This window comes from Camelina sativa, chromosome 6 (genome assembly GCF_000633955.1).
Source record: "Camelina sativa cultivar DH55 chromosome 6, Cs, whole genome shotgun sequence".
Taxonomy (NCBI): Eukaryota; Viridiplantae; Streptophyta; class Magnoliopsida; order Brassicales; family Brassicaceae; genus Camelina; species Camelina sativa.
Window position 1 is genome coordinate 12,192,826 of NC_025690.1, and position 12,350 is coordinate 12,205,175.

A 12,350-nucleotide genomic window follows, 5' to 3' on the forward strand; every position below is an offset into this window, starting at 1 on the left:
GAAATATCTTGAATCGTTGTTTATTGCTCTAGGGTTTAGTCCACTATGGGTTTCTTGGGTAATGAGATGTGTAACCACTGTTTCATATACGGTCCTCATCAACGATCAACCTTTTGGTCTAATCTCCCCCAAAAAAGGATTAAGACAGGGGGATCCTTTATCCTCTTTTCTTTTTGTGTTATGCACAGAAGGGCTTACCCACTTAATGAACAAAGCTGAATCCAATGGTGTCATCAATGGTATCCAATTCTCACCAGAAGGTCCATCTGTTCATCACCTTCTATTCGCCGATGACAATTTGTTTTTGTGCAAAGCTGATTTGCCCCAATGTGAAGCTCTAAAGAACATTCTCAATGCTTATGGTATCGAAACTGGTCAGTGCATAAATGTTATCAAGTCCTCAATTACCTTTGGCGATAAGGTGGAGGAGGAAAAGAGGAAGGATTTACAAGAGACTTTAGGTATTTTTGCTGAGGGTGGGGCAAGCACATACTTGGGCCTCCCAGAATGTTTCAGTGGCTCAAAGATCCTTCTGCTGGATTACATCAAAGAGCGTCTTAAATCAAGATTCTCAGGCTGATTTGCTCGTTCATTATCACTTGGTGGTAAAGAGATTCTTCTTAAGGCGGTGGCAATGGCGACTCCAGTATATGCTATGTCCTGCTTCAAGTTACCAAAAACTACTCTTTCCAATCTCACCAATGCTATGTCAGATTTTTGGTGGAATGCAGTTAAGCACAGAAAGAAAATTCATTGGGTTAGTTGGGAGAAAATGTGCCTATCCAAAGAGAATGGAGGTTTAGGGTTTAAGGATCTTGAGGATTTTAATCAGGCTTTATTAGCCAAACAAGCTTGGAGAATTCTTCAAGAGCCTAACTGTCTCTTTTCACGTGTGATCAAGAGTCGATATTGTCCCGATGGTGATTTCTTGAATGCAGGTATTGGAGATCGACCTTCTTTCGGTTGGTGTAGCATCTTACATGGGAGAGACCTTTTGGTTAAAGGTTTGAGAAAGAAAATTGGTAATGGCTACTCAGTTAATGTGTGGATGGACCCCTGGATTTTTGATCATGAATGGAGAGCTCCTTACAGGAAGAATATTTTCTTTGATTGGACACAGAAAGTTTCTTCACTAATCAACTTTCAGTCAAGAACTTGGGAATCTGAAACTCTGGAATCCTTTTTTCCCCCAATGATATCCTTTGCATCAAAAAACAGAAACCAGTTACGGGTAAGGATGATTTCTGGGGTTGGGAACACACGAGGAGTGGTGAATATTCTGTCAAATCAGGTAGATGGTTGGCTAGCACCCTGAAGAATCAAGAATTACTCCAAGAAGCGGATATGTTGCCCTTGCTGAATGGCATTAAGAGTCAGGTCTGGACACTGCAAACTGTCCCCAAGATCAAAGCCTTTCTCTGGAGAGCAGTCTGTGATGCTCTTCCCGTTTCAGACTTAATCTCAAAAAAAGGTGTTAAGCTGGATACCAGATGCCAAATTTGCGGCAATGAAGGAGAATCCATCAACCATGTCCTTTTCACCTGTACGTTAGCAAGACAAATCTGGGCTATGTCCGGTTATCCCTCGCCTCCCTCTGGTTTTGATGAGCTGTCGGTTCACTCTAACTTCCACTATGTGTACACTTCCTCCAAATCTTCGAGCGTACCTTTGGAAACTAAAAGACTTTTTCCGTGGATCCTCTGGCGTCTATGGAAAAACAGAAACTCATTATTCTTCGAAGCCAAAATGTTTGATCGCCTTGATACAGTTGCAAAGATAAGAGAAAATGAGGCTCTTTGGAGTCTATCTCAACAAGTGGACTTGGAATGTGACGAATTGGAAGAACTTGAAGAACTAGATCAAGCTTCCCTTTGGAATGTTCCTCCTGCACGCTGGGTAAAATGCAATATCGGTATATCTAAGCCCCAAAAGAACAAGAAATCAGGTGCCGCCTGGGTACTAAGAGACGATACTAGATGCGTGATCCTTCATAGTAGAAAAGCCCTTACGGTATCCGGGAATAAAGATGAAGCAAACTTGGAAGGTTTTCTATGGGCAGTTCAGAGCATGATCAGTCACATGTATTCAACGATCATCTTTGCTTCCGAATCTGTTGAGTTAGTGGGTGGAATTTTAAGACCAAAAGCTTGGCTAAACTTTGCCCATCAACAATCAGAAATGTTGATCCTACTGAATAGAATTCCAGAATGGAGAGTACTATTAGAGAAGCCATAACAAAACAGAGGAGCTTCTCTCATCGCTCAAAGCGTTCCAGATTATGCCTTAGTGCAATCGTATGTTGCCATCAGTTACCCATTGTGGTTGTAGGAACTTTTTGATTATGAGAGATTCTCTTTCTCTCTTTTAACTTAGGCATTTTTTCTCTCCTTTTGGACAAGCAGGTTTTAGAGCCTATATTTTTTGGAGGGATATGTTGATGGTTGTTTAATCACTATTCGTTTAGTAATTTTACATAGTTACTACATGTAATCCTATCGATTATTAATGAAAAACCGAGATGACAAAAAAAAAAAAAACAACCCCCAATTAACATACCACCGATATTTATGCTCTTATATCACCCATATCCTCTATGCAATATCTCTGAGCGTGCATCTCCAGGAATTTCACAAAACAGGTCCACAGTCACCAGTGCGTACGTTATGATATAGTCCTTTAATGCGCTCCCAAGTGTACGTCGACGTGTCAGTCGACATCCCCCATGTCTCTGGGACTAATGAATTGAGTACCCATGAGAGGCCCTTCAGAACTGGTTCCATAAAAGACTCTACCACATTTGGATTCTCGTTAAACTTTATGAAAAGATTCAATATCTAGACTTTCCGCGATACCATATTTATTACGAGGCCAACCCAATGCTAATTTCCCCAGTTCATCGGGACTTAAGTACATCGATTTTCTTAGTGAACTCTGTTTTAATTCCTCCTGCTAATTTTCCCAAACAATTGATTTTCCTAAAATGAATCGCCTTAAATTATGACTCCAAGCGAATTTGCCTTTTTCTGCATCTGGCTTTGTTTCGAACTGGTCATAGTTATTCTTGATAAACTGGGTGAACAAAGGGTTTATATATGCAGCTCTTCTCTGTATTAAGATGTCCCCTTGTTTCCTCCACAGCAGAGCCATAAGGACCTCCATATGCTTGATTGGGGGTAATTTTTTTGTTAATGTTTTAACCACTTTATTCATATGGGACAAAACAAAAAAGGTAAAGTGAGAAACTTACCGTAGTCATAACCCAATTTTCTTTCTTGGCCAGTGTTTGGAAGACACCATTGTTTATGACGTTTCTTGTGATTATTTCATTCTCACTACAACAAAATAAAACCTAAATTAGTATATATATATATACTCACGACTATAACAATAATTACTTACGTAGTTTGATCTGCTTTAAGTGCTTTGAAGAGCACTTTCCATTCCTCCTTTGTGACCCCAGCTAATGGGTTATAGTCGCCTGATTTAGGTCGCCTAGCGAATAGACCTGACAACAGTGGATAAACCTTGAAGTTAGATCCCAACTTTGTGGAGGTGTATTTTTTCCTCCTACCCCTTCTAGGTTGTTCTATAGGTCGTATTATAGATATCGGTTCGACTGCTAGAGCTACATGAACAATTTCAGAATTTGGATCTGGTTCCTCGGATGATCTGGTGGTACTGATCTGAGGTGTACACGGATTATCAACTGCACATTAGGGAAATTTTGTTATAGTGAGATACTGATATGTACACGGCTTTGAGGTGAGTTACCATTCATAGTAGACTACAACAACTTTACGTCTACTTTGTTGATTGTTTCATCTACAACGGAATCAATGTTCACCCATTTACTGTTTCCCAGTGTTACAGATGAGGGTACAACATCATCAGCATCCGTTAAATATGCTTTCTGCAATATATATATATATATATGTACAACTATTATTGATTATATATATATATATATATATATCTGTTACTATAACATGGAATACATGAATCACCATCTTGTGTACCTGACTTCCCACTGTTTTATTGGACTGAGTTTCTGTCGTACAGGGTGTTGCGGTTTCTAACCCCATGGTCTCTGTCCCAAACTCTACTAAGGGTTCACCACCAAATGTTTTGCTCCCAAACTGTCCTGAGGGTTCACCACTTTAACTTCTGTGGCACATTGTGATGACGGTTCACTAGTATCTTCTTCAATAATCAACTTTGATGAGTCTATGCATGCATCCGGACTAGTAGACTCATATTGTGATGCGGGTTCCACACCATCATCAATATCAGCCACCTAATCATCGGCGACAGTTTAATCAGGCAGATGTCATTGAAAACTCATTACTAGTTTTTTGGGGATCGCTCACATACCTTTGTCATTTCCGTGTCCTCAATAGTATGGGTTCGGCTACTACTCTCAGCCTTTGGGTCCCCTTCCACTTGTCGTATTATTATCATTTTGCCATATCGCCGTCTGAAAGATGTAAGGTTACTCTTGAAGTACCTTTCTTTTTTTTCTTCTTTATAGAGGAACGTCTCAGCGGCTCCGTTTTCTTTTCCACTCTCTTTCTCTTATGCAACTTACTCACTTCTTCCTGATCTGACGATGAGGGTACGTTATCTTTGCCCATGCTCTCAACAGAAGGATCCTTTCTCTTATTTTTATCCTTTTTTATCATTCACCCTGGATACAGACACACCTCCCAGGTCTAAACCACCAGATCGGTTACGTTAGACTTTTGTGTTGGTGTACGCCTTTTTCTTTACTGTCGTTCTGTCGCATACGTCATCTGTTTGGCTTGAACAACAAAGTACCGTGAATGGATGCTGGAGTGCAATATAATTTTGGAGGAGGTCAACTTGGCTGTCTGTTGTCTCTTCCTCCCATAACAACTCCAACTCATTGATATATTCCACAGCCTCTAATATGGGGTGTACAACGAGCTACATAATAAATGCAAGCTAACATTAAAATCTAGGGGGTACGAGTAATATTGTATAATTGTTAATTTATTTCCTATTGTATAGTCTAATAACAACATACCTCTAGACTAGATTCAACGTCATAAATTGACTCCTTAGTGAGGAGTGTCACAGTTAATGTACAACCAGTTGAGTTTTCTAGGAACAATTATTCGTCTTCCGCGTCCGGTATCTTTATCTTCAGCAAAGGTATTGCCTCAAACGCTAACACTTGTAAAGGAAGAGGGAACCCGTAACGTGCATTGTTCGACTACCTCAAACTAGAAATGACATCTGCCGCACGACTTGGCATGGTTGGGTCTAATAGTGGAGGCCTGTACCTTTCAAAAGTCTTCGAGAATTGAATGACGATCTCGCCACAGATAAGCAAAGAAAGATTCCTAGTCTGCTAACATCTCCACGAACTCCGGTGATATTCATTGTGTCTTGTTTGAGCAAATAAGCAACCCGTCAACACGTAGAGAGTACCTGAAATTCTTACCGCCAAATACAATCGACATTCTATGTTTCTTCTTCTTGACTAGTTGTCGCGGTAGAAGGTCATTTATGACCTTTTAAGAGGTCTACGACCTCTGCACGGGGAGGGTGAAAAGTTTACCAAACTGTGATCCCCGTAATGTTGCCATTTCTTGACTCTCCTCACCCAAAATGGAAACCAATGTTCCAATTAGATACGGTTTTGAGTAGATGTTCAATCTCCTCCACGAGGGTACAGCCCCGGAGGAAATAGTCTTCTAGGTAGTGTATCCCTATTAGAGATCATCAAAATGCTGTCTTCATTCATGTATGATCTTCTAACTGTTTTTAAAATCCCCCCCAAAGGGCAGTTACCAATCGCGAAATGTGATGGGACCAATTAACCCGGGTATAATATATATTCTCTTTAACCGCTTACAAAAATCCAAATAAGCCATCAGAGGTGGCTCACCGGTGTTATGAAAGCATATATATATTTCCCGCGGAGTCAGCTGCTCCACATGCTTCCGCCGGTGAAGGTGCTGCATTTTCTTCATGTGTTGAAGACCCACGCAAATGATATGGGTTTGATGGATTAGCCCTGGGCATTTGGGTATCCGATCGGGTTCAGATTCAGATGTTCGGGTTTCCGGGTTTTCGGATGTAGAGATATAAAAACCCGATCGAATATTTTATAATGTCAGGTTTGGATCGGGTGCATTCGGGTTTGGGTAATTTGGGGTATACCCGAATTCAAAAAAAAATATATATATTTCGTGAGAAAAAAAAAAGAAAAAAATAGAACTTCTACCTCCCTCTTTTTTATCTCTCTATTCTTCAGCCAAAAACCCTAGATTTGTTCATCCATGGCCACCACTTCAATAACCAAATCCTTCAAATCCCCTACTAAATCTAACAGTATTTATAGTTGGTATGATTCATAATTATTTCTCTTTCCAACCTTACTCACTACTCAAACTCCACAAACTATCACTCTTTTTCTTTTAGATTTGTTTGTCATGTTTCTCTTAAAGATTGATCTGAATAATGAAAAAATAAGTCAATTAGGAATTTTAGAATACATAGATATTAATATAGAGATAAATATTTAATGTTTGCATATTAGGACAGAATAACGAAGTTGCCAAAATGGTTTATGATACACAAATAAGTACCTAAGGTATTGGGTTTGAATCCATCTAGATGTATTTTTGTATTTTTCAGGTTAGTTCGGATCTTATTCGAATATCGAATAATACCCAAAGCCGATTCCGATCGGGTATTACATAACACCCGAATCCGGAAAAAACTGCTTATTTTGGGTCGGGGTCGGGTTTGGGTTTCGGTTAAAATGCCCAGACCTATGATGGATTGTCAAAGAAATTAGAATTAAAAGGCCCTTTCTCTGAATCCGCGACAAGTTCTGCAAACGTAGGTGAACTCGAGCGTTTATTGTCGGCCATGGCTCCGGTGAAAATTAGAAACGAATTGAAAGGGGAAAATGGGAAGTATCCTAAAGGTTTACACTGCTCGGTGATATTAACATGTTGTTTAATATTCACTTTATTAAGCCACAAATTTATAACTTTGGAATACTTGAAACCGTATATTATATATAACCTTGTCATATTTCACATTAATTTGAATATATTACAAAATCAGTAGAGACTCGCTATTACAATCTTCTTATATCACTTATGAAGTTACGATTTAAGAAAACATGTTGACAAAGTACAAGGGGTTGAGAAGTTTAATAACATACGAAAACTAGTATTGTTATATATAAGGAGTACATTCGGAAGAAGGATCCTACATACCTAAATAAGATGTTGGTGAAGGGTAATCGGCTGACCACCTCGTCCATTATCAAACCTTGCTTCTACTTGTGGTCGTACACAGCTGCATGTACAATGTTAGAGCAACTTGTACACTTGCATCGAAACCCACCATAGATAACAGTCATTGCACTGGTTTTCAAAACGTCCATACTTTGCCTTGCACACTCTAGCAAAGTCAGGTGGAGAAGTCCTACTACGATAACAGAATGTGTTGACGTATGACCTCCTTGGCTGAGTACAAAACGCCTTGAACTCTATTACCAAATCCTCGCCATATTCCCGTATACCTTCAATCCACTACGGCTGATGAGAGTCATTGAATACTTGAAGGTAGTGTTCAGCCTTTTCCTCTTCTCTAGATAAAACTGATAGGATACCACAGGTAAAGGTGGCATGACCTTCGTCAGAAACAATAATAGTGAGTAAATCTACTGCTCGGACGACGTCCTATTCTTCAGCAAGTATTCATAATCCTTCGTAATAAATTGCTTTCTTGTTTCCTGATTTTAGACACCGCTTAAAGAATGGCCGGTAGCGGCCCTCCTCAACAACATGGGTTGTCGGATCTTCGTATGTGTAATAATCAGTGGGATCAGAACATAGTGAGAATATGCATGCATCCTTGAGGACATCGTCATGGTACACCAAATCTCGACCCCTACGATTAGCTTTGAGGATTGGTTCTAGTAACCACCACCGATCAGAAGCAACACGTTGAAGAATATTGACCAGCGAATCAGTACCAACTTCAGGCATTGCCAAATTTTATTTGTCAAGGAAATGACTAGTGTTTCGGGTAAAGTAGGTCAATAAATAATCGAGATAACGATCATATTTAATATTCCACTTAATCAGTTGGACAACTTGAGAACCAAATTCATAGTTTGCTTTATGTGTAATGTATATCTAACTATTTTACGAAGATCTTACTATTGAAAGTCCAGAATAAGTAACATGTTTTCAAACAATTAATTATGACATTAAACCGTCTAACTGTGGGTGACTAAGAAATTTTCAACATCAACTTCTTACAATGAAAGAGTTGACATAAAGGAAGCAACTTGGCTGACTGTTAGTTGTCATATCACCACCTTTTCCGTCTCCCTGTTATCAGTCAAATTCGATTTATTTGCCAATTGAAATCTGTAATCGTAAGGGAAACACCTTAGCATCATCATTCTTTACCCCAACTACATCGCCCATTTCATATTTAATGTTTTTAACTTTTCGTCTCTTGTATCCAATCTTAAAAGTTAATGAGTCATGCGCGGTAACACTGTAATATCCTCGAACCAAAATGTGAGTTTTGGGGAGGGATGCCGATCAACACCAATATTTTCTGGTTCGACCAGATTGACTTAACTGTCGATTTGGGTCGGTTTGGTTTGAGGAAACCATAGAACCGGATTATTTAAGTGGAAAGTCGATGAAAGGGTTTTGGGAAGTGTTATTTTGTCGCCATTTCCACAGTTTTTAGACAGAAAAGAGTGTTTTTGAGGTTTTGGGAGAGATTGTGAGATTTCTTGGCTGTTTTTGGGAGATCTGTTCATGTGTAGTGGAGATCTAGAGCTAAGGACGAAGGAGAAACTTCATAAGGTGTTGGATTCGTCATCTATTGGTCAGAATCTTCCTGCAAAGAAGTGAGTGCATGACCATGGCTGATCTAAGCCTAAGATTTCCTTTGTCATGCTTGTTTGGTGTTGTTTGTGGTGTTTTTTGCTTGTTATGGTTGCTATAGGGTTCCTACAGATTCATATGGCTTTGGGATTGAGTTTTGGACGGATTGGCGGTGATGAGAAGCGAGATTCGACTCTCGGCTTCGAGCGGATCACGTTTTCAGAGTCAGTATTGATCGACACCAGGAGGGTGTCGGTCGACACCATGGAGCAGCATCGATCGACACTGAGGGGTAGTGTCGGTCGACACCAATAGCCAGTGTCGGTCGACACCAATAGCCTGTGTCGGTCGACCTTTTGTCGGTGTCGGTCGACACCTCCCTTCCAGCGAGACGATACTTGTTTCCTGGTTTGCATGATTTGTTTGTTGATTGTTTTGGACATTGGTATCTCAGTTTCTTAGGTGTATAGCCCAGTAGATGGGAGGATTGTCTCACTGAATGTTTATCAAATACTCATGCATCTCAATTTGTGTTTGTGGTGCAGGTAAAGGCAAGGTGTGACCGTGGAATCAAGGCGATGAAGAGGAGGATGTTCTAGTGACTCGATTGGTTGTTGTCTAGTTTGCTATGTTTCTAGAGTTGAGTCATTAGAATGTGGTTAGGTTGCTGGTTTCTTGACTCATGTTGTTTGGATTGTTGGTTATTTGTTATGAATTAATAATGGTTATTGGAGTAATGGTTTAATGTTATTGGTTTTGTTATCTGATGTTGTATGTTTGTAGTTAGGTGGCTAGTGGGTATGAGACCACTAGTTTAGATTATTATTATTATTATTATTATTATTTATTATTTTTTAAAAAATGGGTCGGTCGTTTCAGTTTGGTATCAGAGCCCTTACGGTTCAAGGTTTGGGTTCACTAGGTTTTGTGATGTATATGTTCGGGATTTGCATGCTTTGATTGGTTATGTGAGTTAGTCAATTGTGTGTGGCATGAAGTCCAAGAACATCCTCCTCAAGCCTACTGTGTGATTCCACGGTGAGTTTATGTTTTTGTGTTCTATTTAAATTGCTTGCTTAGCCTTCTGTTCATGGTAGTGCAGATGGTTAGAGGTGATGTTGTTGCTGGTTGTGGACGCGGACGTGGTCGTGGTAGGGGCAGAGGCCCAACAGTTAGTGGTACTGTGGACCAGAGTGTGACAGCTAAGGATGTTGGCGAGTCGCAGGGCTTCTAGGAGGGGTCCATGAGTGTGGCCGGTGGGGGCAATGTTGGTGCTCTAGTGGCCGATGATGCTAGGGTTCTAGGTGTGGGAGTCCCAACAGGTGGAGTCCCTGGAGGAGGCGTTGATCTTGCGGACTTGCTAGCACGGGTGCTGGAGCCTAAGTTTCCCAAGTTGCAGCAGATGGCAGTGTCAGCGGTGCAGCATGTGGTGCAGCAGGTGGTGCAGCAGGTGGCACGGATTAAGCAGGCGCCACGGGTGTACACGACTGTAGAGACTTGTGGAATCAATGTCGGGGTGATTACAAGTATAATTTCTGGTACTCAAACTTTGTGAATTTTGGTAAGTTTAGATTTTATGTTTTGTCTGTGGTAAAGTGTTAGGTTCTCAACACATGAGGTTTGTATATGGACCTTGTTCGTGGGCCGGTTACAATCCCATGTTATGTTTGATTCTGGAAATACTCATAGCTTCATTACCCCAAAGTGTGCAGAGAGTGCTAATATCATAGGGGATCCCGGAGAGCAGGCGGGAGTTGTCAGAGTTGCGGGAGGCAAGTTTCTAAGAGTCATTGGATGAACAAGGGAAGTTGATCTTCAGATCGTAGGAGAGTCGTGGCCAACGGATTTGCTTATTAGCCTAGTGGAGTTGTATGATGTTATGCTAGGGATGGATTGGTTGCATCAGCATATGGTTCATCTTAATTGCCATCGAGGTAGAGTGGAGTTTGAGCGTCCAAGAGGGAAGTTGGGTTTTGAGGGAATCCGACATCANTTTTTTAAAAAATGGGTCGGTCGTTTCAGTTTGGTATCAGAGCCCTTACGGTTCAAGGTTTGGGTTCACTAGGTTTTGTGATGTATATGTTCGGGATTTGCATGCTTTGATTGGTTATGTGAGTTAGTCAATTGTGTGTGGCATGAAGTCCAAGAACATCCTCCTCAAGCCTACTGTGTGATTCCACGGTGAGTTTATGTTTTTGTGTTCTATTTAAATTGCTTGCTTAGCCTTCTGTTCATGGTAGTGCAGATGGTTAGAGGTGATGTTGTTGCTGGTTGTGGACGCGGACGTGGTCGTGGTAGGGGCAGAGGCCCAACAGTTAGTGGTACTGTGGACCAGAGTGTGACAGCTAAGGATGTTGGCGAGTCGCAGGGCTTCTAGGAGGGGTCCATGAGTGTGGCCGGTGGGGGCAATGTTGGTGCTCTAGTGGCCGATGATGCTAGGGTTCTAGGTGTGGGAGTCCCAACAGGTGGAGTCCCTGGAGGAGGCGTTGATCTTGCGGACTTGCTAGCACGGGTGCTGGAGCCTAAGTTTCCCAAGTTGCAGCAGATGGCAGTGTCAGCGGTGCAGCATGTGGTGCAGCAGGTGGTGCAGCAGGTGGCACGGATTAAGCAGGCGCCACGGGTGTACACGACTGTAGAGACTTGTGGAATCAATGTCGGGGTGATTACAAGTATAATTTCTGGTACTCAAACTTTGTGAATTTTGGTAAGTTTAGATTTTATGTTTTGTCTGTGGTAAAGTGTTAGGTTCTCAACACATGAGGTTTGTATATGGACCTTGTTCGTGGGCCGGTTACAATCCCATGTTATGTTTGATTCTGGAAATACTCATAGCTTCATTACCCCAAAGTGTGCAGAGAGTGCTAATATCATAGGGGATCCCGGAGAGCAGGCGGGAGTTGTCAGAGTTGCGGGAGGCAAGTTTCTAAGAGTCATTGGATGAACAAGGGAAGTTGATCTTCAGATCGTAGGAGAGTCGTGGCCAACGGATTTGCTTATTAGCCTAGTGGAGTTGTATGATGTTATGCTAGGGATGGATTGGTTGCATCAGCATATGGTTCATCTTAATTGCCATCGAGGTAGAGTGGAGTTTGAGCGTCCAAGAGGGAAGTTGGGTTTTGAGGGAATCCGACATCAGGAAGTCTCGTGATCTCGGCCATGCAGGCTGGGAAGATGATCGAGAAGGGCCGTGAGGCTTATTTGGTTACTATATCAATGCCGGAGTCAGTGGGACAGTCTACGATTAGTGGTATCCAGGTTGTTAAGGAGTTTGAGGATGAGTTTCAGTCATTGTAGGGATTACCACCATCTCGGAACCAGGGACGACGCCGTTATCCAAGGCTCCTTACAGGACGGCTCCAACAGAGATGGAAGAGCGAAAGAAGCACTGGAATCTATTGAACAAGAGATTCATTCATCCTAGTGTAACACCGTGGGGGGGGGGGGCGACGTTATTCG